The sequence below is a fragment of the Prionailurus bengalensis genome, chromosome A1 (genome assembly GCF_016509475.1).
Source record: "Prionailurus bengalensis isolate Pbe53 chromosome A1, Fcat_Pben_1.1_paternal_pri, whole genome shotgun sequence".
Lineage (NCBI taxonomy): Eukaryota > Metazoa > Chordata > Mammalia > Carnivora > Felidae > Prionailurus > Prionailurus bengalensis.
The window spans coordinates 4,937,091-4,959,317 of record NC_057343.1 but is presented as its reverse complement, the minus strand read 5'-3'; the positions used below and the strand labels follow the sequence as shown (position 1 = coordinate 4,959,317).

Below are 22,227 nucleotides of genomic sequence, written 5' to 3'. Positions count from 1 at the left end.
TCTTTATCCGCTGTGTCTTTTGCAAGTATTTTCTCCCAGCCTGTAGCCTGCGTTCTCATTCTCTTGACATTTCCTTTTGCAGAGCAGAAGTTTTTAATTTTAGTGAAGTCCGGCTTATCATTTACTTCTTTCCTGGATGGTGTCTTTGGTGGTGGATCTAAAAAATCATTGCCATACCCAACATTAGTTAAACTTTCTAAGAGTTTAATAGTTTTGCATTTTACATGTAGATCTATGGTCCATTTTGAGTTACTTTTTGTGAAGGGTGTAAGATTTGTGTCTGGGCTCATATTTTTGCCTGTGGATGTCCAGTTCCAGTACGATTTATTGAAAAAACTATCTTTGCTTCATTGTGTTGCCTTTGTTCCTTTGTTAAAAATCAGCTGACTCTATGTGGGTCTATTTCTGGGCTCTCTATTCTGTTCTATTGATCTGTTTGTTTTGTTTTGTTTTGTTTTGTTTTGTTTTTAACAGGTCCACACTGTCTTGATTACTGTAGCTTTACCCTAAGTCTCAAAGTCAAGGATCGTCAGCCCTCTGACTTTGTTCTTCTCCTTTATATTGTGTTTACTTTTCTGGGTCTTCTGCGTCTCCATATAAACATTTGAACCAGCTTGCCAATATCTTCAAATGACTAGCTAGGATTCTTATTGGGATTGCATTGAATCTACAGATCAAGTTGAAGAGAAATGACATCTTGATAATATTGGATCCTCCTATCCATGCACATGGGCTATCTCTCCATTAATTTAGTTCTTTGATTCTTTCATCAGAGTTTTGTATCTTTCCTCATAGAGATCTTCTACATATTTTGTTAGGTATATACCTCATTTTTAGGTATTGTTTTTGACCTCATTTGGGGGAGTGCTACCATAACTGGCACTAGGTTTTTTTATTTCATTTTTTAAAGTAAATTCTAGGCCCAATATGGGGCTAGATGCTTCATGACCGCAAGATCAAGAGTCACAATGCTGTACCTACTGAGCCAGCTAGGCACCCTTGTTTAAAAATCCCACTTGTCCACTGCTGATATATAGAAAAGTGTTGACCTTGTATGTATTAACCTTGTTTGCTGCAGCCTTTCTATAACTGTTTATCAGTTCCAAGAGGTTTTGTTTGATTCCTTCAGATGTTTCACACAGATGGCCATGTCATCTAGGAACAAAGGCAATTTTATTCTCTCTTCCTGGTTGATAGATTTTTTATTTCTGTACCTCATCGTACTGTATTAAGTAGGACTTCCAGTACAATGTTGGAAAGAAGGAGTGAGAAGGGACACACTTGCATTGGTTCCTAATCTTAGCACGAAAGCTTCTAGTTTCTCGCCGTTAAGTGTGATATTAGCTGCAGATATTGTGTGGATGTTCTTTATCAAGTTGAGGAAGTTCTCCTTTATTCCTAGTTTTCTGAGAGCTTTTATCATGAATGGGTATTGGTACGTTTTTAATTAAGGTCACTTATGATTTTTTTAATACTTTTAAGGTTTAAAAAAATTTTTTTTAGTTAAAAAATTACTTATTTATTTAAGTAATCTCTGCACCCAACGTGGGGCTTGAACTCATGACCCCAAGACCAAGAGTCAATGCTCTACAAACTGAGCCAGCCAGGTGCCCCACTTTTATGGGTTTAACTTTACACTTTTGGATTTTTTTTTTTCTTTTTTGCTCTGGTATGCATTGCCTTAGGGGTCTTTTGTTTTTTTAAGGATTTTATTTTTAAGCAATCTCTACACCTAATGGGACTTGAACTCACACTCTGAGATCAAGAGTCGCACGCTCCACTGACTGAGCCAGCCAGGCACCCCCGTCTTTTTCTTTTGTTAACTAGAATCTGAAGGAATTTTCAGTGCTATGAAGAGGAAGGAGAGGCAGAGAAGGAAACAAAGGAAGAGAGGGACGCCAGAGGAGAGAGGGGAGGACTGTGGGTGGGAAGAGAAGAGGAAGAGAATTTGAGACGAAGGATGAATATGGGGAAATGGTAATTGGTCAGAAGGGAAGTGTAGAACCAATGAACAGCAGGTTGACATTGAAAGAACAGCAGGTTGGCATTTCCCTGGGGTACCGTAGCAGCAAACTGTGCCACAAAGACTGGGTGGCTCAGTCAGTTAAATCCTTGACTCTTGGTTTCAGCTTAGGTCATGATCTCACACTTTGTGGGTTCAAGCCCCACATTGGGCTCCATGCTTGGGATTCTGTCTCTCGCTCTCCCTCTCTCTCTGCCCCTCCCCTGCTCTCTCTCTCTCTCTCTCTCACACACACACACACACACACACACACACAATAAATAAATAAATAAACTTCAAACACTTTAGGATTTGAGTTCCAAGTTTGGAGGCGTTTGCCTGTCCATGGGTGGTGGGAAGGGTGCTGGCTTCTGCTGCTGGGACCAGCAAATGTGTCCCCAGCAAAGGACGCATTTCAGGCAGACTCATGATGGCTATTCTCCTTCCTACGTCCTTGCCCCAGATGCCCGCCCTGAGGCAGAGCCACACCGCACCTGGACGACAGGGGGCCCGACAGAGGGCAGGCTGGGCACTGCTGGGCCAGCATCCTGGAAGAAGACAGATTCAGATTGTCAGTCATGGGGAAGGCCCACCAAGAGTTCCCTTTCCCCCTCCAGCCTGGCCCTGCTTTATCTTCTGGAGCTGCCTCCAGAGCCCCTCTTTCTACAGGAGAGATGCTCCCACAGTTGGAAGGGACTCCCCAGCCCACCCACTCCAAACCCTCCAAAGCCTTTATGGCCACATTGTATTTGTTTCCTTTACCACAATTTAAGGGTGGAGATCCCGCGTCATTTACACTACGTTCACTCCTTTGATAAATATTTATTGAGTGCCTACGACATACGTTCAGGGCACTGTGTGAAGCATAAGAGATACAGACGGACTTGGCCCCTCCTCTCATGAAATTTGCAGCCCGGCCGTGGCCACAGATGACTAGGGAATAAAAATTAAGTGGGACAATTATTTTACTTGGAGATTCACCCTTCCACAGGATTAATGTAGTGCCTGACACTCCATTTTTATTGAGCCAAATGCTCCTTCGATGCAAGCAATGATATCGATGTCATATTCCTACCGAGAGATTATAGGGAAATTAATTTCATGCTTGTTTTCAACTGCTCCCATTTCAACCTCAGAATTAAAATAGAAGTAAAAACACATTAGTCTAGTGACACACTTGAACCGAGCTCATATGAATCTTAAATCAGCTTAAGCGTTAATCCAACTCGTGCATCTGTTGTCTCCCAGAGGACCCCGCCATGTGTCACCTGTCCCGCCGTAAGTTCTTGTTCTTGGCTCAGCAAATGACCCGATGGCAGTGAAGTACCATCTCTCTCCGACATCAGACTAAGTTCAGCGACGCAAATTCAGTTGCGTTCTCCTCTTCTCTGCCTAGAATCTTCTCTACTGAGGATTTTCAAACCTTGGGTGAAAAGCGCCCCATCTGGACCGTTGTGACGCCGTGGTAAATAGCACAGAGCTCGCCACTGTTGCGCGCTCAGCTGATGCCATTTTGGTTCGGCGGGCGACCCCACCCAGGCTCTGGCAGCACATCTGTGGTTGACAATGGGTCTGATTTCACAGTTTGGCTCCGCCATAGGCATTGTCATAGGAACTGAACGCATGCCCAAAGGATTGTGAACAAGGAGCTATTCAGCAACAAAGAGCAAAAGGGAAAGAAAAGAAAAGAGGCGTTTTGTGTTTCTCTGTTCGGAAACTAGAAAAGTTGCTCTGGGGTCCTTCGCAAGCCTTCATGAAAACCCTCCACCATATTGGTTCCCACCTAAGTGTTCAAAGGCTTCTCTGGAGAGAGATGGCAGCCTCAGTCTTGAGGGAAAATGCACTCCCTCCAGTATCCAGTATGTCGCCCTATCGGACTTTGTCCAGATGCCCCAACGTGAGACAGCCGAGTGTGGGGGGACAGGCCAAGACTCTAACAACAATGCTGCTGGGGTCACCAGTAGGAGAATGGGGGGGGCGGGTTACTGGAGTGGCTCTGGTCCCTCCTGCCTGCTGTTGAAAGAGTCGAGGGTCACCGGGGAGAATTATGGGCTGGTAGAGGTGAGTCCAGAAAGAAGGGGCAAATGGTGCTCCCGGGGCAATTCTCCTCTCAGAGCACTCCCATTCAGGCGGGCAGCTCTGATCCACGTTCTCTCTTTACTCCCATCCACGGGGCTTCTAGAAGGTCTTCCTCTGAGCTTGTCTTTCCTTGAGCCCGGCCATATTCACTCTGGGGTCCTCAGGGACTCGCAGTATTCAAGGTGTGGGTCTTGAGCACGCTGCTTGCCTACGGGGCTCATTCAGCCTCTGCGGCCCTACGGTGCACACAGAAAGGCGAACAGAAACCACAAGATTGTCTAGATAGGGTCCCCAAATGGGGCTGCATGGATTTTCTTCTCAAAATACACAGGATACCACTTTTCCACTAGCGGGGTGACCAACTCATCCTGGTGTGGCTAAGATCTTCCTTTACAAATGGAAAGTCACACATTTTTCAGCCTCAGGCAACCCGGGATGGCTGGTTACTGTCTCTGCGAGGCGATTTGGAAGACTTCCGTACGTTCTCTGAGACGGGTCTGTGTTCTCCTGACCTTTGTATCCCGTGAATGGCACCTCCGGCCTTGCACACGGCAAATCGGGGCTCCACCACGATTTGAGATGCCGTGTGCTGACCGTCACACTGTCTCAGCAGTGTTTTCCAGTGGCAACCCTTCCTGTACACTTAGCTGAGCTGGAGGGAAGTCGGAGGCCACAGGACAGAGATCTTTCCTTCGCAAGAGAACCTGAGGGGCTCCTGGAGCCCTGGAACCGCCTGGCTCAGATGCCCCCCGACGGGCCGGCTGGGCACCTTGGGTGAGGACAGACCAGTCTGTGCTCGCTTTCCTCACTTCCAACGGCGGGAGTCCCTACCTCTTGTGATGGCGAGAAATTAAGTGATAATCTAAACAAAGCGCTCAGCATAGGGCCTGATGTGCTGAGCAAGCTCCCAATGAACATTACCCCTTATCGTTAGTGGTGGTATTGCTAACCAATTGGACTGTTTGTAAATGGTGCCTGTATTTTCTAATAATGCTTAGAAATCAAATTGCATGGGTGAAACACAAAACCCTCTGAAGGGAGGAATAGGCGATACTTGAAAATCGTCTGATATTAATATTAATATGGAAAAGACTCAGTGAATGAATCAATAAACTCCAAAGGGGAAGAATGACTGTCTCTCAGTTATTTGAAAAGACAGGGGAAATAGTTCAGTAACAACAGTCTGGATTGGCAGGAAGATGGAGGGACTACACAGAACGGTGCCTTCAGTCTCTGGGTTTTAGAGGCTTTCCCAATGTTACGAGGATGTATGTGTCCCAGGAAGACAATGTGATACTGTTTTGAAGGTGAACTAGCGAATTTTCCTAGTTTATAGACTATGAGGCCGAAGGAGAGAGCCGGCTTGGTCTCCATTTTATCAACCTCAGCCCGTCTCAGGAGACATCTGTACATGGTAATTATTTATTATCAATTACACAAGAGAAATTTGAGGATCATCTAGGATCTTTCGGGACGAAGGGGCAATTTGGGCACAGCTTGTTCATAGTAAAAGGTGTACGATTGACTCATTTTAAAGGCATCAGTCTGGCTAGTTTTGCCCCAATCTGGCGGAGGAAAACCAGTTCCTTGCCTAAAGTCTCGAAGAAAAAAAGTCACAGAAAGATGTCGCTCGGCTCATCGATCGCAAAATAGGGCACATATGTCACAGAGTCACAATTATCTATTTACTCGGGGATTAGACATAGGGCTAGACCAAGAAGAGATTAAAATGATCTGACTTCATTAGCTTAATTAGGGAGTCCCAAATTAGATTTTTGCAGCTAAATTCTTCACCCACTCGGGGCGAGCAGCTGTTGCCAGGCGCCGGGCTCAAAGGTAGAGGCCCCAGCGAGGTCTGGCGAGCCCCTGGCCCTCCCCAAGCTGACCTCAGTGAATGACTGCGGGAAGCCCACGGGGCCACGTCCTTGCAGCCAGCATTGCTTTGACCTAAAGAGCCATTTCAAACGTTGCTTCCAGCAGAGACCCCTCTGACCTTTTCCATTATTACTGACACATGCGTTTAGCTCTGCGGCTGCATAATCTGCAGGGCCCCGGTGCACGATGAAAACGCAGGGCTCCCTGTTCAAAAAGTGTTAACGATTTCAAGACGCAGCAGCAGGGCATTAGCCCAGCACGGGCCCCGGGCAGCGGGACACGCCCAGAAGCTGGCCCTGCCTTGCAGTCTGAACCGTTCACAGACTCGTCATCTAGGATGGGGTTTCTTCTCTCGGGGTCTAACGCACCCTCCCCAGATGCTCCCCGCTTACGATGGTTCGAGTTAACGATTTTTGACTTTACGGTGGCGTGAGAGCCATACGCATTTGGTGGAAACCGAACTTTGAATTTTGAACTTCAGTCCTTTCCTGGGCGACAGATATGCAGTAAAGATCCTCTCTCCTGATGCTGGACAGCAGTTGTGGCCCCTCGCCAGGACTGGCAGCCAGCACGCGAGTAAGCCACCAACACACGGACAACCGTTCTGAACCCACACGACCGTGCTATTTGTCACTTTCGGTACAGTATTCAACACATTACGTGAGGTATTCAACACTTTATTATACAATAGGCTTCGTGTTAGATGACCTTGCCCAACTGGAGGCTAATGTCAGTGTCCTGAGCACCTTTACGGTAGGCTAGGCTAATCTCTGACACTCGGTAGGTTAGGTGCATTAAATGCATTTTCAACTTGTGATATTTTCAATCTATGATGGGTTTATTGGGAGGTAACCCCATCACAAGCGAAGAAAGATCTGAACTCAGGAAGCGACGGCTGAGGTCTGTAGTAAGTGGGTTTTGTACACAGCGCGTACATGATTGGATTGTTTGCCAGGTGGGCACCTTTTTATTTATCTCGATATACATAAATACAGCATGACACAATCCCTAGAAGTTCGTATTCATGAAAGGAAAGGCACCATCACAAACCAAAGAATACTAAAAGGTATACCAGTCTAGGGTTTGAATATCTTTGAATGACTTGGAGATAGTCTGGAAGACCTAAATACTATTCACAGAGTTCTGGAAGCCTAAAAATGCCAAGCTATCAACTGATTTAAACAAACTTGAGGACTGACAAGCTCATGGACCAAATGCTACAGCAGAAATTTTTTTTTTTTAATTTTTTTTTCAACGTTTTTATTTATTTTTGGGACAGAGAGAGACAGAGCATGAACGGGGGAGGTGCAGAGAGAGAGGGAGACACAGAATCGGATACAGCAGAAATTTTGTCAAGGATCTTTCTCAGCCACAGCAAATCATATTCCTTGGGCACCAGAGCGTCCAATGAAGTAGAGAAGAATACCCACACAAGCAAGCCAGAAGGTCATTCGGAACGTTGTCAAGACAGCTGTGTGTCAAGGTGGCATAACGTTCCAAGCAAGTCAGAGGTCAGTCGAGCAAAGATACCGACCAACTATCTTGATAACCCTTCTTCTTGTAACTCCTTAACTATGGGCTTTCTCCTTCCCTCCTCTCTGCTTCTGTAGTATCCTTTCTCGGCAATTTCATGCGCCGCCTTACTTTGACTCTTATCTCCAAGAAGAAGGCTCAGGGAGGGATCCCAGGCCTGTCGTCCCTGAGCCTTAGCTGCGCCTGGGAGGCACCGCCACCCTCGGGTGCCGGGTGCACCAGAAATTCAGTGAGACGGAAACAAATGGCAGCTTTCGACCCTCCTGGTCGTGAAAACTCAGCACGCTTTACCTTCTGTTCTTTTCCTCTGTTCTTCACATTCAACCAGATAATAACAATCATGGCTCCACACCCAGAAGGTTTCTCGAACCTACTTTCCTTAACCATCTAGAGCCAGTCCCGGGACTGATCACTAAGTCCCGGCTTTGCCTGCGTCAACTACCTGCAGCAGACAGTAAACTTTCTTAAGCTCCTATACTCTCCTGCTCGAAAACCCTCAGCCCATTGAGTAAATTTCTTTCACTTGCATCTATAGCTTCCTTCAACTGATCTTCATCTACCTTCCAGTTTTTTCTTCCAGTAATGACTCCTTTGTGTGGATCTTACCCTTCAGCTCAACCACCACTCGTGACTTTTTTTTTTTATCCATTTTGAGAGAGAGAGAGAGAGAGAGCGAGGGAGAAGCAGAGAGAGAGGGAGAAAGAGAGAGAATCCCAAGCAGGCTCCGTACCATCAGCACCAGAGCAGGACATGGGGCTCGAACTCATGAACCACAAGATCATGACCCCAGCTGAAACCAAGAGTCGGGTGCTTAACCCACTGAGCCACCCAGGTGCCCCACCACTCATGACTTTTGGATATGCTTGATTCTTTCCTGTCCCCGTGGTATTCCTGTCCCTTTCGCCAGCACTTTGCCTAGAAAGCCTTCCTCCCGTGCGTGCTCACCAGGACCGTCATCCTTCACGGCTGAACACCTCTGGGCCTGCTGCGTGGACGCACTCCTGGATTGCCCCAGGCAGTGGTCGTTTCCCCCCGTCAGAGGATCTGAATTCCTGTGTGCTGTACTGTTCAAGGCTCTTGTCCCATCTGGTCATGTGCAGAATCTCCCGTTCTAGATTTTACAAGCAGCTCGAGGACAGGCCTTTTGTCTTATTTTCCTTTCCTGGGCCCAGTAAATTACTGACTAAATAATAGTAGTGATTAAACGTAGGAGTGGTCATCATAGATGTCACATCCAGCTTTGCAATGGTTAATGTTTTTGTTTTAATTTATTTTAATGTTTATTTATTTTGAAGGAGAGAGAGAGAGAGAGAGCGAGTGCACATGAGCGGGGGAGGGGCAGAGAGCGAGGGAGACACAGAATCGGAAGCAGGCTCCAGGCTCCGAGCTGGCAGCACAGGGCCCGACGCGGGGCTCGAACTCACAAGCCGTGAGATCATGACCTGAGCTGAAGTCGGATGCTTAACTGACTGAGCCCCCCAGGTCCCCCTGCAATGTTTAATGTTTAACTTAGGAGGGACCGTCGCTGACCACAAGGGCTGAGAGCTCGGTCCGTTAGCACACGTTGCTGCCCCTCACTGCCTCCGTGGCTACACTGCGCACCGCCCCGGCCTCGCCAGCCCGCGGGGAGGGACCGGGCCGCGCGCGCGCCCGGACAGACCAGCAGGTGCGCCCCTCAGTCCGACCCCGCCGCTGCCCCCGCCGCCCAGAAATCCTGCCGAGGCTCCAAGTGTCAAAGAGCCGGTCTGGCAACACGATGGGAAGTCAGGTAACTAGTCAAGCTTTCGCTCGGAGGCTGGCGGTCAGCAGCGCAGGCAAGGAGGGCTGGGCATCATTCAGGAGCGCGAGGGTCGGTAGCCCGCCCTCCCTGCCCCGCGCTGGCTTTTCCTCACTTCTCGACTTCAGTTTTTCCAAAAGGTGACATTACTTTCCCCAGCACTTGGGCCCCGAGTATCTTCATTATCCTTCAAGACTTGGCAAATGCAGCAGCGTGTATTTAGGAGAACAAAAATCTCAGCCCACCATCGCCAGAGAGGGCCACGGCTACTGTTGGGCTAAATTTGCTCTTTGAGGCCCATTGTGTTACGCAGTCGAGATTATACCGGGTCTAATTTTACGATTGTGTCTTGCTTTTTTCCTGCTGAGCTCACGTTATCTTAAGCATTTTCTCACGTCATAAAAAATTCTTCGTACAATTATGTGAGAGGGAAGTGTATATTCTTGGCAACTGATAGAAGAATTCCTTTTAGGGAAACATTGGCCATTATTGAGAAAAAAGCTCTGGGGAGGAGCAGGGCGCATACTTTGTCAATTGGTGCAGGGAGTTGAGGGAGGGAGTGCGTGAGGGCGAGAGGGAGCCGGGCTGCATAGTCTGAGCCCCCTTGACGGGTCTTCTCAATGAGAGGAAATCACCCAAATCACAACGTGCCTGTGGGGAGCAGAAGCTGAACGAGGCGGCCCTGGACAGGAAAGAAGCGCTCGGAAGGAAGGAAGCTCTTGGCAATCTGCACAATTAGTGGGAAAGAATCGCACTGTCACAAAGGGTGGAGAGGAGAATCGAGGTGTGTTAATCAGATATCTGAGAGACAAGGGAGGGCCTCCTAGGGCCCTGAGCTGATATCGGGTTCACGTTCACAAACAGTCTTTTGATGGTGGCCCGGTGTTCCGTTCAAGGACACCATCATTTAAATGACACTTTGAATAACGTCGTGTTTGGATTAATTCCTCGGACACTGAAAGCACTATAGCTCGAATGGTGCGAGCATTTTAAAGGAATCTGTTACATCGCCGCCTGGTTGTTTTCAAGAATGTCTGCAAACAGGCAGCCGTGCGAGAGGCCCGTCTCTGTGCTCTCGCCAGACCTTACCTGCTATTTAGGAATTATTCCACACGCCACTGCCTCCCGGAACCTTTTTTTTCGGCCCACGTAGAAATCGTGTGTCTTATGCACCTTGTAATGGCTCACTTCCACCCCCTAAACGCAGCGACTGTAGTTAATTTTATATTATTGTTATCAGCAGACATGCCTCCCCTTGAACTATACCGTAAGCAGTCTGAAGGCCCACTCTGCCTTTCTTGCGCTTGCTGTGCTGTGCCATCAACATTGCCGGGGAGCAGAGAAGCCCACATTTCTTGAAAACAGTGGGCAGCTTCACGTCTCCTGACCCAGATTCCTAAGAGGATCAGGTTCTAGGGGGAGCTGCGATTTAGTTTGGTGACTGCACCACTGAGATGCTCCCTGGGGAATTCTGGAGAGGACAGGGAAGGCTGTAAATGGGTGAACAGTGCGCTGCTGTTCAGAAACAGGCAGGAGGCAGAGGAGGTGGGAGAGAGTCCAGCATGGAGCGTAAACAGGATGATTTGCGAAGGGGAGGCTGTGATCGCCAGGAGTCAGCAGGGGGCTCGGTGAGAAAACTCGGGCTGACCTAGTTTCTCTGGCTGCCAGTGTTACGGTTGTGGCACACCAGAGAAATGCAAAGAGGAGGGAGTCTCCAGGACCTGGTTCAAGTGCTGGCAGTGGTTCTTCTGACCCTCCCGAGACAAAGTGTAAAAAGGTGGGTTGGATGACAAGCAGGACGAGGTGGTGAATCCACAGCTGCCTGAATAAATCCGCCCACCGGTTTGCAGAGCTGCAGATCGATGGCTAGATGTCAATGCGCAGAGGGGTTGTCTTTTAAGAGGTGTTCCTCAGCGCTCTCTTCTTGCGCCTGAATGGGCCCGGAGTCTCGTCAGTGGCTTGAAGCCTGTGTGGAGGGAAGAGGTAAGTCATGAGTCAAACGTAGGTTTGGGAAGGAGCGTGAAGACAGCGGAACCCCAAATCGGGATCTAGAAAGGCCCGGCGAATCAGAGCGCGAGGCCAGATTCTGCAAAATGGAACTTAGCTTGGGTCCCTCGAAAGAACTGCACAGGTACGGAGTGAGGGGCTACAAATTTCAGGGGCCAGAATTTCTACGCGATGCCGTGGGGCAGTCGAAAATTCCCACTTGATTCAATATCCACATCTAGCAGACACGAGGCCATGGTCATTCTGCTGTGCACCCGCCTAGGCATACCCTGGGATGTGCCATTACATGGTGGGGTACATGGCGGGAGAAGGCTAGGATGATAAGGGACAGTTCAAGAACCAACGGCTTACCTGAAAAACCTAAGTCTCAGAGAATACTCGAAAGGCAGTTTCCAGAAGAGGCGTCATTGGGAAGTACATGCGAACTTATTTTCTAGAAGAAATAAGTGGTGGGTTTGGTAGACGGTGTTTCCTCGGATGGTCACCATGCTCTCTCCCATCTCACATGTTTTTTCACGCTACGATCTTGCCACTCTTTAACAAAGACATCGAGTTTAGTCATCCTCCCCTTGAGTCTGGGCTTCCCTGGGACTTATTTTGACCAATAGAATTTGGTGGAGGTGGTGGCATGTAACTTCTCAAGCTGGACCTGAACGGTTAGGCAGTTTTCAGCTTTGCTGATTGAAATGCTCGCTTTTGGGGTCCAGTGCTAGCCGCCATCGCACCGCAAGCCCTGACAAAGCATCTGAGCCGCAAAATTCTGAGCAAATAAATGGTCGTCGTTTGAAGCCGCTACGTCTCAGAGCGGATGACCGAAAGAGTGATAAGGAAGGTAGTCGATGGGGGCGCCTGAGTGGCTCAGTCCATTGAGCGTCCGACCTTGGCCCAGGCCCTGATCTCGCAGTTCTCGAGTTGGAGCCCCGCATCTGGCTCACTGGTGTCATCCTGTCTGCGCAGAGCCTGCTTTGGATCCTCTGTCCCCCTCTCTCGGCCCCTCCCCTGCTTGTGCTCTCTCTCAAAAAATCAATGAAAAACATTAAAAAAAAAATGGTAGCCTATGGTGCCACACTGTTTACCAGCCATTAGATCTGAGCGAATCATTTTACTTCTTTGTCCCAGTTTCCTTTTCTGCTTCACTGGGAGAGCCAACCCCCTGTGATTATTGTGGGGATGAAATAAGGCGTGAGAATCCTGTGGAATAATACCCGGCCTGTCTGAGCTGGTCAGTACTGGAGTAGTAGCAGGACTAAGGGGGAGAAGCTGTGAAGACATAAAGTAATTCAACTCTATTTTTTTTCAAGAAACCTCTGTGATGGAATTGTCCAAACGTGGGGTAAGCTGCTTCTGGGTGTGGTGAAACCCGCTTTCCTGGAGAATTCCGATCATGAATGGTGGCTGTCTGTAGACTTTGGTTATTGATGACCCTGTCAACTTTAAGATACTATGTTCTGTCGTGCTGGGGCCAAGTCTTTGAGGAAGGAGCCGCTCTATGTGTTCGGTATGCTTTTCCTGAATTGACCTGAGCTAGATATATTCATTAGGAAGATGTACTCATCTGGCTAGATCATTACAGTGTTGAGATTACCAACATATTTTACTTGGCATAATGCTTTCTCATCAGCCATTAATGTTTCTGAACACATCCTTCTGAGGTCAGCATCGCCATTCCTGTAAGATAAAAGACTTGAAGCAGAAGAGCTAAGTGGCTTATCAATTATTAAATGAACCGCTTAGAGCACCTTTCTGCCTGCGAATTCAAGCCTGGGACCCAAAGCCCAAGCCACTAGGCTTCCTTGCCCGGCAAGGTGGTACAGAGACCATCCCGATCTCCCCAAACACAGGGGTGAAAAGGCACAAAGACACAAGACAGACCTTCCTTCACTGCTCAAGAAACAGCCCAATGTGGCCCCTGAATTACAAAAGCTCGAGAAAGGAGGAGGTGCCTATTCAGAAGTTAACAAAGGAAAAGGGGATCTGGGATGGAAACCTTCCTGTCTGTTATTAACTAATACAATGCCCCAGACCTGTTCCCAAGGGCCCTAAGAGATGACAACCCCAAAGTCACTTGCAATTCAGCTGACCATTTCTTGCCAGGGCATTCTAGGGCAGGGCACAAGATAAGGAAAGAGAAAGAGGAGGGGCAGAAGTTGGGGGGTGGGGGTGGGGGCCCAGCTTGCTTCCTGTGCTATTCAGCTTCTCCACACTGGCATCAAAGACAGCGATCTTGGGACTCTAAATGAGGACAGACTGACCCAAGAAACAGGGACAGGTGGCCACTTTGCTACCCACTCTGAAACCCCACATGGGGTATTTTAATAGTGTTCTCCATCTGTCCGACCTCGGGGGCTAATCCCTTCCTAATCTGAGCTGTAATATAATAATTGGGTAATCAGACAAGACACTCCAAAAAGCTGAGGCCGGAGTTTTGCTGTTCTTTTTGGCTAGACTTTCCCTTTATTAGAGCAAAGTACAGCTGACCTAGAAATTTCCCATTTGAGCTTCAGTCTTCGCTAAACAAAAGCAGATACTCCGAAGTATGCGTGTTTAGAGAGCACAGCCCTCCTTCTCGAGGGTGATTTCAGTCCCTGCTCCCTGCACATACAGGAAGGAGCTGCTAGGGGACCATATGATCTTGCTCTCTGCTGCAAAATTTAAAAAAAAAAAAAAAAAAAAGACCACGACGACGAAGAAGAAAAGAGGCAGGGAGGGGGGAGGGTAAACCTCATGGTTAGCCTGGGCTAATGAGCTCACTGGTGTGTGCCCAGGAAACATTTCAGAATGAATACATCTGCTGAGATTTCTCTCTTTTGAAAAAAGTAACCTTGTTGTGGTGGATGGAAATGAAACATAAATGAAAGCTGCGTGAAGCCAGATCAGGGACTGAAACTGAAGCCCACGCAGAAAACCCAGTAGGTGGTTAGGATCTGGGACTGAAGTAAGCCTGGCTATTTGGGGATTAACCCATTATGGAGGAAAACATAGATTTTTTTTTTTTTTTTTCCAAAGGAAGAAAAAAGAACACTTAAGCTGCGGAGGGCTGATCATACTGGCCTAGCACCTGGGAGGAAACAAAGTACTGTGAGGCCAGTTGGCTGGAGAGTTTCACATTGAACTAAGGCTCACACTGGGGAGTCTCCTGGTTGCTCTCGAGGGCAGTGTCATAGATTATTCATAACAGTCCCCAGCACACAGTAGACACTCAACAAATGCTAATGGAGGCAGTCTAGAGGTGGCAATAACCACAGTCAGCACTAACTTAAGTCCGTTTGAAACATTTGCTAATTGTATTTGCTTTAAAAAAAAAAAACATGTAATGTTTACTTTTGAGGGGAGGAGGGGCAGACAGAGAAGGAGACAGAGGATACAAAGTGGGTTCTGCGCTGACAACAGAGAGCCTGACGCGAGGTTCAAACTCACGGACGGTGAGATGGTGACCTGAGCCGAAGTCGGACGCTTAACCGACTGAGCCACCCGGGCGCCCCTAAATGTAATTGCTTTAGCCAGAAAATGTTCTCTCCACAGAAGAAGGCTAAAGGAAACGAAGGGAGCTGGGAGGGGGCGATAGAGGTTGGAATGGGATTGGAGGGGAGGGTCTGGAGATCGAATGTGCCGTCTTGTAGGAGGAGGGAGCATGAGAGATGCGAGATGGGGAAGGCTTCCTTGCCCCAGCATGGCCGCAGAGTGGGCCCGTAGGCAGCAGATTCTGCTGGCTGGCCGCTCTAATCTCTCCTTCCATAGTAATAGCAATGTGACCAGGCACATGGGGAGACCAGATTTCCCACCCTTTCTTGCAGCGAGATGTGGTCGTAACCCTCTGAACACGAGAGGAAGGGATAGGCACGGTGCCTGAGTCTAAGCTTCTCCCGGGGTCTCTTTGCCTCCCACTGGCTAGAAGCAGACGGCCACAAGACCCCAGGGGAGATGTGAGGCTCGAGACCCTGACTGAGCATCTGAGCATGCGCAAGAGACCCCTGCCCCATTGGCTTGAATACCTACTTCGAACTGGTACCTGAGCAAGACATACACTTGTTGGGTTGAGTCATCATTTGGGGGGACCCGGTACAGAAGCTAAGACCATCCTAAGTAACGCTTAGAATTCCAAGGGAAGTAAACCCCCCCCAACACACACACCCCGTGTAACTCACAATGGGGAGGTCATGGCCCCAGAAGTGAGTCATCAGCCTCTGATTGAGATGACAGAGCTCCTCACCTGCCTCAGCGCCACTGGCTGGGGGCTCTGCTTGTCACAGAGGGAAGTCCTCCTCCCTGTCAACAGCATCTTCTGCCCCTCTAGGTCCGAGTCAACTTATGGGAAGTGGGCCCTGGGCCACCATGATGATTGAAGCAGTGCAGAAAATGCCTATCGTGGGAATGTGCTACACCTCCTAGAGACACAGAGAAACCGGGGTCCCAGCCACTTCGTGGGGAACGCATGGGGTACATCAGCTGCGAAAGTGGGGCTCCCATGCCCCAAGTGATAGCTGCAGTGTGTACCAAGCCGATGGGCAATGATACGTTTGGGGAATTTGCTCAGACTTGCCAGAATATAGACTACGCTAGAGAGCAAGTGTTTGTGCGTTGTGTGTAGGAGGTTTGGGATGGGACAGGGCTGGGAAATTGGACGAGAATAGGTCGTCAGAGATGCAGAAACCAGAAAACGAAAACAAGTGAAGACGCTTTTTGAAGTGCAAAATGAAGTTTTGAAGCCCATGGCAGTATCTTCCAGTATAAGAGTTTTTTACTTGCACGAGGCAGGGTCATTTAAACTGGAAGGGCCAAGGTCCCAACCTAAGCGATTAACTTAAGAGAACACATGTGTATTTTGCTGGCCCAGACTACTTAAGACCCCCAAGCTTTGGGGAGTGGGAGAAAAGAAGTTGGAGAGAAGGAATGGCAGGGTCTTTAAGAAGGGGGCCCTGCCACAAAGGAGTGGGTGTGACACACGCCTCCCCGTGTCGCGGGGGGGCTTGGGAGCCGAGACCAGAAAGGACCCTGCTGCTGTCTGTCTGGAGCCCTTATGTATGTCCCCTGCGCCATCACGGCAGGGACAGGGGAACAGGTGTTATGATGTGGGGCAGGGGCAGAACCAGAGTGGCCCAGGAAAGCAGGGGAGCTTGGTGTTTGTGGGACTGAAGTTGAAACAGCCGAGAAAGGGAGCCGGTGATCCGGAAGGCATCGTGGTGGCAATGAGGAGATGCCCTGGCAGAGAGCACCTCGCTCATGTGGCTGCAAACCAGGTGGGAAGGAGGAACCTGGACAGGGGGGCCTCCCTTAGCTGCACGGGCTGCTTCGTGCTCACTGTGGACCTGCGGAAAGAGCTGTGCCAAGCCTGTGTGTGAGGCTGCTTTGCGTCAGAAAGCAGACACACAGTAGAATTTCCTTAAAGACGAGCAAAAGTTACCCCCAAGGGGCCGGGTGCTTGAGCTTTAATTCATTTCTTGCAGCCCCTCTGGGCTCTCGCTTTTGAATTCCTGTGCCTTGCGTCCTCCATTAACACCTGTGGGCCTCCTCTTGGAGTCTGGCTGTGGTTTCCACGCTCGCGAGGATCAGACGATCCCCGCTGCTGAGTCTGGTCGCTCCCTGATGTGCATTCACCCGTGCCCCACACCCTGGCATCCCGTCCACACGGGCCCCTGTTGTCTGGCCTCCTTCTGCCTGGTTTTGGCTTCCTCGTGCCCACCTTGGTGCTGACAGCTTGAGGGCCTCCCACCCCACTCTGCAATCTGAGACAGAATATTTTCTAAGAGGGGCTCTGGCCAAACAGTGACCCAGGAGAAAAGGGAACTAGGGGGAGGAGCTGAGTCGCGGTGACGGGGTAACGGGTTTCTCGGGCCACCCTGGCTTATGCGCAGAAATTGGAGAACAACAGTGGCCACGGTGTTTCTCTTAGTCTATCCCATCCACCGCATGGGAACTCGGGCGGCCCTCTTATCCTCCCGGATGATGCCAAGAGACGCCAGCGGTCTCACGTCTAGTGCGCCAACATCTAGTCTTCTTGGACCACGCCATTTTCTTTCCTGTTTGCTCCGGCTGCCAGTGGTCCCGTCCCCTCATTGCTGGCGACCCCAGGAGCGCCATCCATGACCTTGAAATCTACCAAGGGCCGGGGCGCCTGGGTGGTGCAGTCGGTTAAGTGTCCGACTTCAGCCAGGTCACGATCTCGCGGTCCGGGAGTTCGAGCCCGGCGTCGGGCTCTGGGCTGATGGCTCAGAGCCTGGAGCCTGTTTCCGATTCTGTGGCTCCCTCTCTCTCTGCCCCTCCCCCGTTCATGCTCTGTCTCTCTCTGTCCCAAAAATACATAAACGTTGAAAAAAAAAATTAAAAAAAAAAAAGAAATCTACCAAGGGCCTACACTTGCCGGAGCGACCCATACCCAGTTTGGACCCGTCGAAGAGAGTCCAGCCACCATACTGTCTGTGCCGAGGGCACTGGTGAATAGTGAGGTGCATGCTGGCACCCTTGCTGGCAGTGGTGCTTACTGTGGGTTGAACGGTGGCTCCAAAGATGTGCGGAGGTCCTAACCCCGGTACCTGTGAATGTGACCTTATGTGGAAATAGGATCTTTGCAATTGTGACTGAGATATAACATGACGAGGTGAGGCTGGAGAGGGGTCCTTACTCCAGTGTGACTGGTGTCCTTGTAAGAAGAGAGGAGACACAGACACTTGGGGGAGAACGTCACGTGAAGATGGAGGTGGTTTCAGGGCACCTGGGTGGCTCGGTCGGTTAAGCGTCCGACTTCGGCTCAGGTCATGATCTCGCGGTCCGTGAGTTCGAGCCCCGCGTCGGGCTCGGTGCTGACAGCTCGGAGCCTGGAGCCTGCTTCGGATTCTGTGTCTCCCTCTCTCTCTGCCCCTCCCCTGCTCCCTCTCTCTCTCTCTTTCAAATAAATAAACATTTTTAAAAAATTAAAAAAATAAACATTTTTTAAAAAGAATAAAATGGAGGTGGTTTGGAATGATGTGTCTAGAAGCCAAGGGATGCCAATGATTGCCAGCGAGAAGCAGAAGCTATGAGAGAGGCACAGGAATGACCCAAATACCAGCTTCCGCACGGCCCGTGCCTCTGAGACCCACCAACATTACAGATAGGTGCTCATTTTGCTTTTATTTGGTCTTTTCTTCACACCCCCTTGCTCTATGATCCGGGTACAAACCCACAGGGGCTGGGCCAGGGTGACACCTGAGTGGTGTGACCTGTGGAACCCAGAACACCTTACCCCCTGAGCTTTCCGGTCATTCCAGAGCCAACATGGGATTCTGTGTTCTCTTGAGATAAGCCCTTGCCCCTCAGCAGCCTCAGCTGCATTCCAGGGTTAATGTGGAAAATTATGAGTTGGACTGGGCTTTTCACATTGCATGTTACTAATTAGAAATGAATTTCTCCTCTGAGTAAGCATATACCCAGAGCAGCTATTACCCCACACTGAAAGCTGGTGCTCAGGCCAGATCAGCAATCAAAATATGCATAAGAGTACCTAAGAACCTCGGTCCAGCTCAGGCTTACTGTGCTTAGAGCTCTCTAGTCCTTCTCTGCCAGCCGTCACCTAGAGCCTTGTGTTCCACAGAAAGGAGGGCACAGAAAAATGCCAGTAGCATGGGCCCCTGGGCCAAGCTCCCTGCCAAGGGGCATTGGCATAGTTCTCCCCTGGCCACTGGGCGCTTCACCCGTGGTCTCTCTCAGCTTGTGGTTGCCCATGGCATCCCTTGGAGGGCGAGGACAGGCCGTGGTTACACGGACAGAGTTAACTGCTGGATGAGGGTCAAAGCTGGCAAAGCTGGGGCTCTTCTGGATGGTCCTCTTAACAAAGATATCTGAGGGTCTTCACTCAGCTCGCCTTAGAGGACAGTTATGGTGGCGTGGGGTTGGGGGCAGAGATGGACAGGAAGGGGAAGCCAGCGTTGCCAACTGGGCTGGGTCCACAGCAGGCTGAGTGGTCTGGAGACAGGAAGTGTTGGTCGCAGTTCAAGCATCATTTCCAAATGACATTGATTAAGCATTATTGCTTTAAAGACCTTAGGCAAATGTAAGGTAAAGCCAGTGGCTGTGACAAGAGGAGGTCCACGGCGGCTGCTGCACCATGGCCTTTTCCGCAGAATGTTCTGGGTGATCCCCCTCAGAAAATTCCACCCAATAAGTTTAGGACAATGGCTGGAGCTAGGCTGGTCAGAAGACACCCTGAAGAGGAATTTGATGATGATCACGATGGTAAGCTTTCAAATGATTTCTCCTGTGTTTCTCTTATCTTGTCTCTTGTTTTGATTGTCTTCCTCCAAAGACGCTCTCTACCCAGAGAGAAAAGCTGTGACTGAATAACAAACACTCCCTTGTGCCAAAACAGAAAAGCATGCACATGTCTCCAGCAAAGGCAGCTTGCTGTTTACATTTGTGAAGTATCCTATCATTCTGGACCAGCTTTTTTCCTTTCTTCTTCTTTTTTTTAATTAAAACAATTTTTAAATGTTTATTTATTTTTGAGAAAGACAGAGAGTGCAAGTCGGGGAGGGGCAGAGAGAGAGGGAGACCCAGAATCTGAAGCAGGATCCACGATCTGAGCTGTCAGCACAGAGCCCCATACAGGGGCTCTAAACTCATGGACCATGAGATCATGACCTGAGCTCGTGTCAGAAGCTTAACTGACTAAGCCACAGAGTCACCCTCTAAAATGTTTTTTAAAGTTTATTTATTTATCCTGAGACAGAGACAGCACGAGCGGGGGAGGGGCAGAGAGCGAGGGAGACGGAGAATCCCAAGCAGGCTCTGAGCCATCAGCACAGAGCCCAGCGCGGGGCTCGAGCTCTCGAGTCACGGGATTATGACCCGAGCCGGAGTCGGACGCTTAGCCGACTGAGCCACCCAGGCCCCCCCGGAACAGCTTTTTTTCTGAACATTTCTCCTCAGCTTCTTTCTACTTGAATTTTCTGTTTGCTCTTTCAAGTGGCAGCGTGGGGGTGGGGACAATGGTGGAGTTGGGGAGAAGGAATGAAAGAGGAAAACATAACCCCCTACAGGGATGCTTCTGGTAAACTTATCTTCACTGTCATGATCTGTCTTTCAGGGACTAAAGTCACCAGTTTGTGCAGATGCAGATTTTGCTTCCCCCACTCTTGACTGTGAAGAGCGATTTAAGGTTGCATAAACCCCTGCCATGGTTCATAACCATGACCTTTGGCTTAAACCTGCCACCCAGCAGGCTGCCTGGAACTCTTAACCATCCACCTCCCTTGCTGGCTCTTGGGCCCCGGGAAGGGGTGCTCTCCCCGAGTGTCTGGTTCTTCTGGTAAGGTCCTTGCAGGCTGGCCACACTCTCCTTTTTGACAGTCCCTGTAACCAGGACCTTAGGTTAGAGGACATTTGAAGACCCCCATTCACATCTTGACTTCTAAAGCTCCCTTTGCTGGAGGCCTTTGGATGGTTCTGAGTGTGGTGCCTTCTTCTGCCTCTGGGCCAAGGACTGAAGACTGCTTTGTCCCTTTGTTTTTGTTGGAGTCTCTGTGTCTCAAAGGGAATGATATTCATCCCAGAGTCCTGGCCACATTTTTCCAGGGGGACCCAAGGATTGTCATGCTAATGAAACTCAGATTGGAGTCCTGGGAGATCAGAGCTCTGCAGTAGATAAGCAGTCCACTTTCTCCCAGCGCCAGGCTTGGGGAGAGAGCAGGGGAGAGTTTGTATAGAGTGCTTCACTTTTCCCAGATTCCTGCCATGAACGCTTGTGGACGGACAGTTACGTCGTCGTAACCCATCAGTCAGAGCAATTTCAGGATGCGTATAAAAGAACTGAGAAAGGTTTTCAACCGCCTTCCAAAGGCTGGTGGAGAAATAACACTTGCGTTTCGCTTTACAGACCTTCATAGCTCTTCCCTCCCTGCGGTGATGTGAAACCTGATTCCTCATGGCAAGTGGGCAGTTAGAACTGGCAAAAGACCTGGGTCTTAATGTTACACACCCTGTCCAGGAGAGACGTGTGCCAAGAATTGCAGAGACCCGGTTGGATTCAAACGCGAGAATGAAAACCTCTCTTGAATCCAAACTCCCTGCTCTTTAAATTTTACGAAACAGTGTTCTTGATCGAAATCAGTAGAAAAGGGCACGGGTGCAACTAACAACCCCAAGGCCTAAATTCAAACCAACTGTGTTCCGTGTTCCAGGAGCTGCAATGGCCAACACGTCAGTAGTAAAGCTGCGGCTCCAACCCATAGAGAATGGAGTTTCGGGGTAAAATGCAAAGCTCATAAAAAAGGATGCTCAAGGGGCACCTGGGTGGCTCAGTCGGACTCTTGATTTCGGCTCAGGTCGTGATCCCGGGGTTGGGGGACAGAGCCCCAAGCTGGCCTCCGCGCTGGGTGTGGAGCCTTGCTGGGGATTCTCTCTCTCTCTCTCTCCTTCTCCCTGTGTCCCTCCCCTGCTCAGCGAGTGTGAGGGCTCTCCTCCCCCCACCCCACCTGTCTGTCTCTAACAGCAACAACAACAAAAAACAACAAAAATGAATCTCGAGATGATTAGGGGAAACATGGCTATTCACATTGATGTAAACATTACATATCCCTAAATAATATTTATGAATAAAATAAATGGTATGTAAGTATTATTACATATTTATCACGTTCTTAAATAATATTAAATGTATGTGTTATGTGTGTGTGTGTACATGCTTCTCCACATTTCTTCTTTTATTGCTAATAACCCCCCAGCCAGGATCACGGAATTAGGTGGGAAGGTTACAATATTAGCAGTCACCTTCCAAGTCAGATTGAAGAAAAGACCCCCAGATTGGGCGGTTCTCTGGGGCAAGGTTTTCCTCTCCCCAGATCATGTGGGTTGGAGCAGCCGCAGAGACTCTTGGGCCCTCAGGGATGCTGCCAGGCTCTTCCCCGTCCGGAAGGGGGAGAGGGCTGCAGGAAGGCCTGGGGGTGTTGAAGGGGACGGGGTGGGGGGACAGGAGTAAAGCTCG

At 49.4% G+C, this 22,227-nt stretch overlaps 1 long non-coding RNA gene across 2 annotated transcripts; it reads left to right on the top strand.

The window, feature by feature from the left end:
- The first annotated feature begins 10,339 nt into the window (after window positions 1–10,339).
- Window positions 10,340–14,640, top strand: LOC122480674. Of its 2 annotated transcripts, none has more exons than XR_006296621.1 (3): window positions 10,340–11,249; window positions 12,575–12,771; window positions 14,280–14,640. It is a non-coding gene; the product is annotated as an uncharacterized LOC122480674 (long non-coding RNA). The 2 variants fall into 2 exon arrangements; XR_006296622.1 differs by having other exon boundaries at window positions 10,343–11,043.
- The last annotated feature ends 7,587 nt before the right edge of the window (window positions 14,641–22,227 follow it).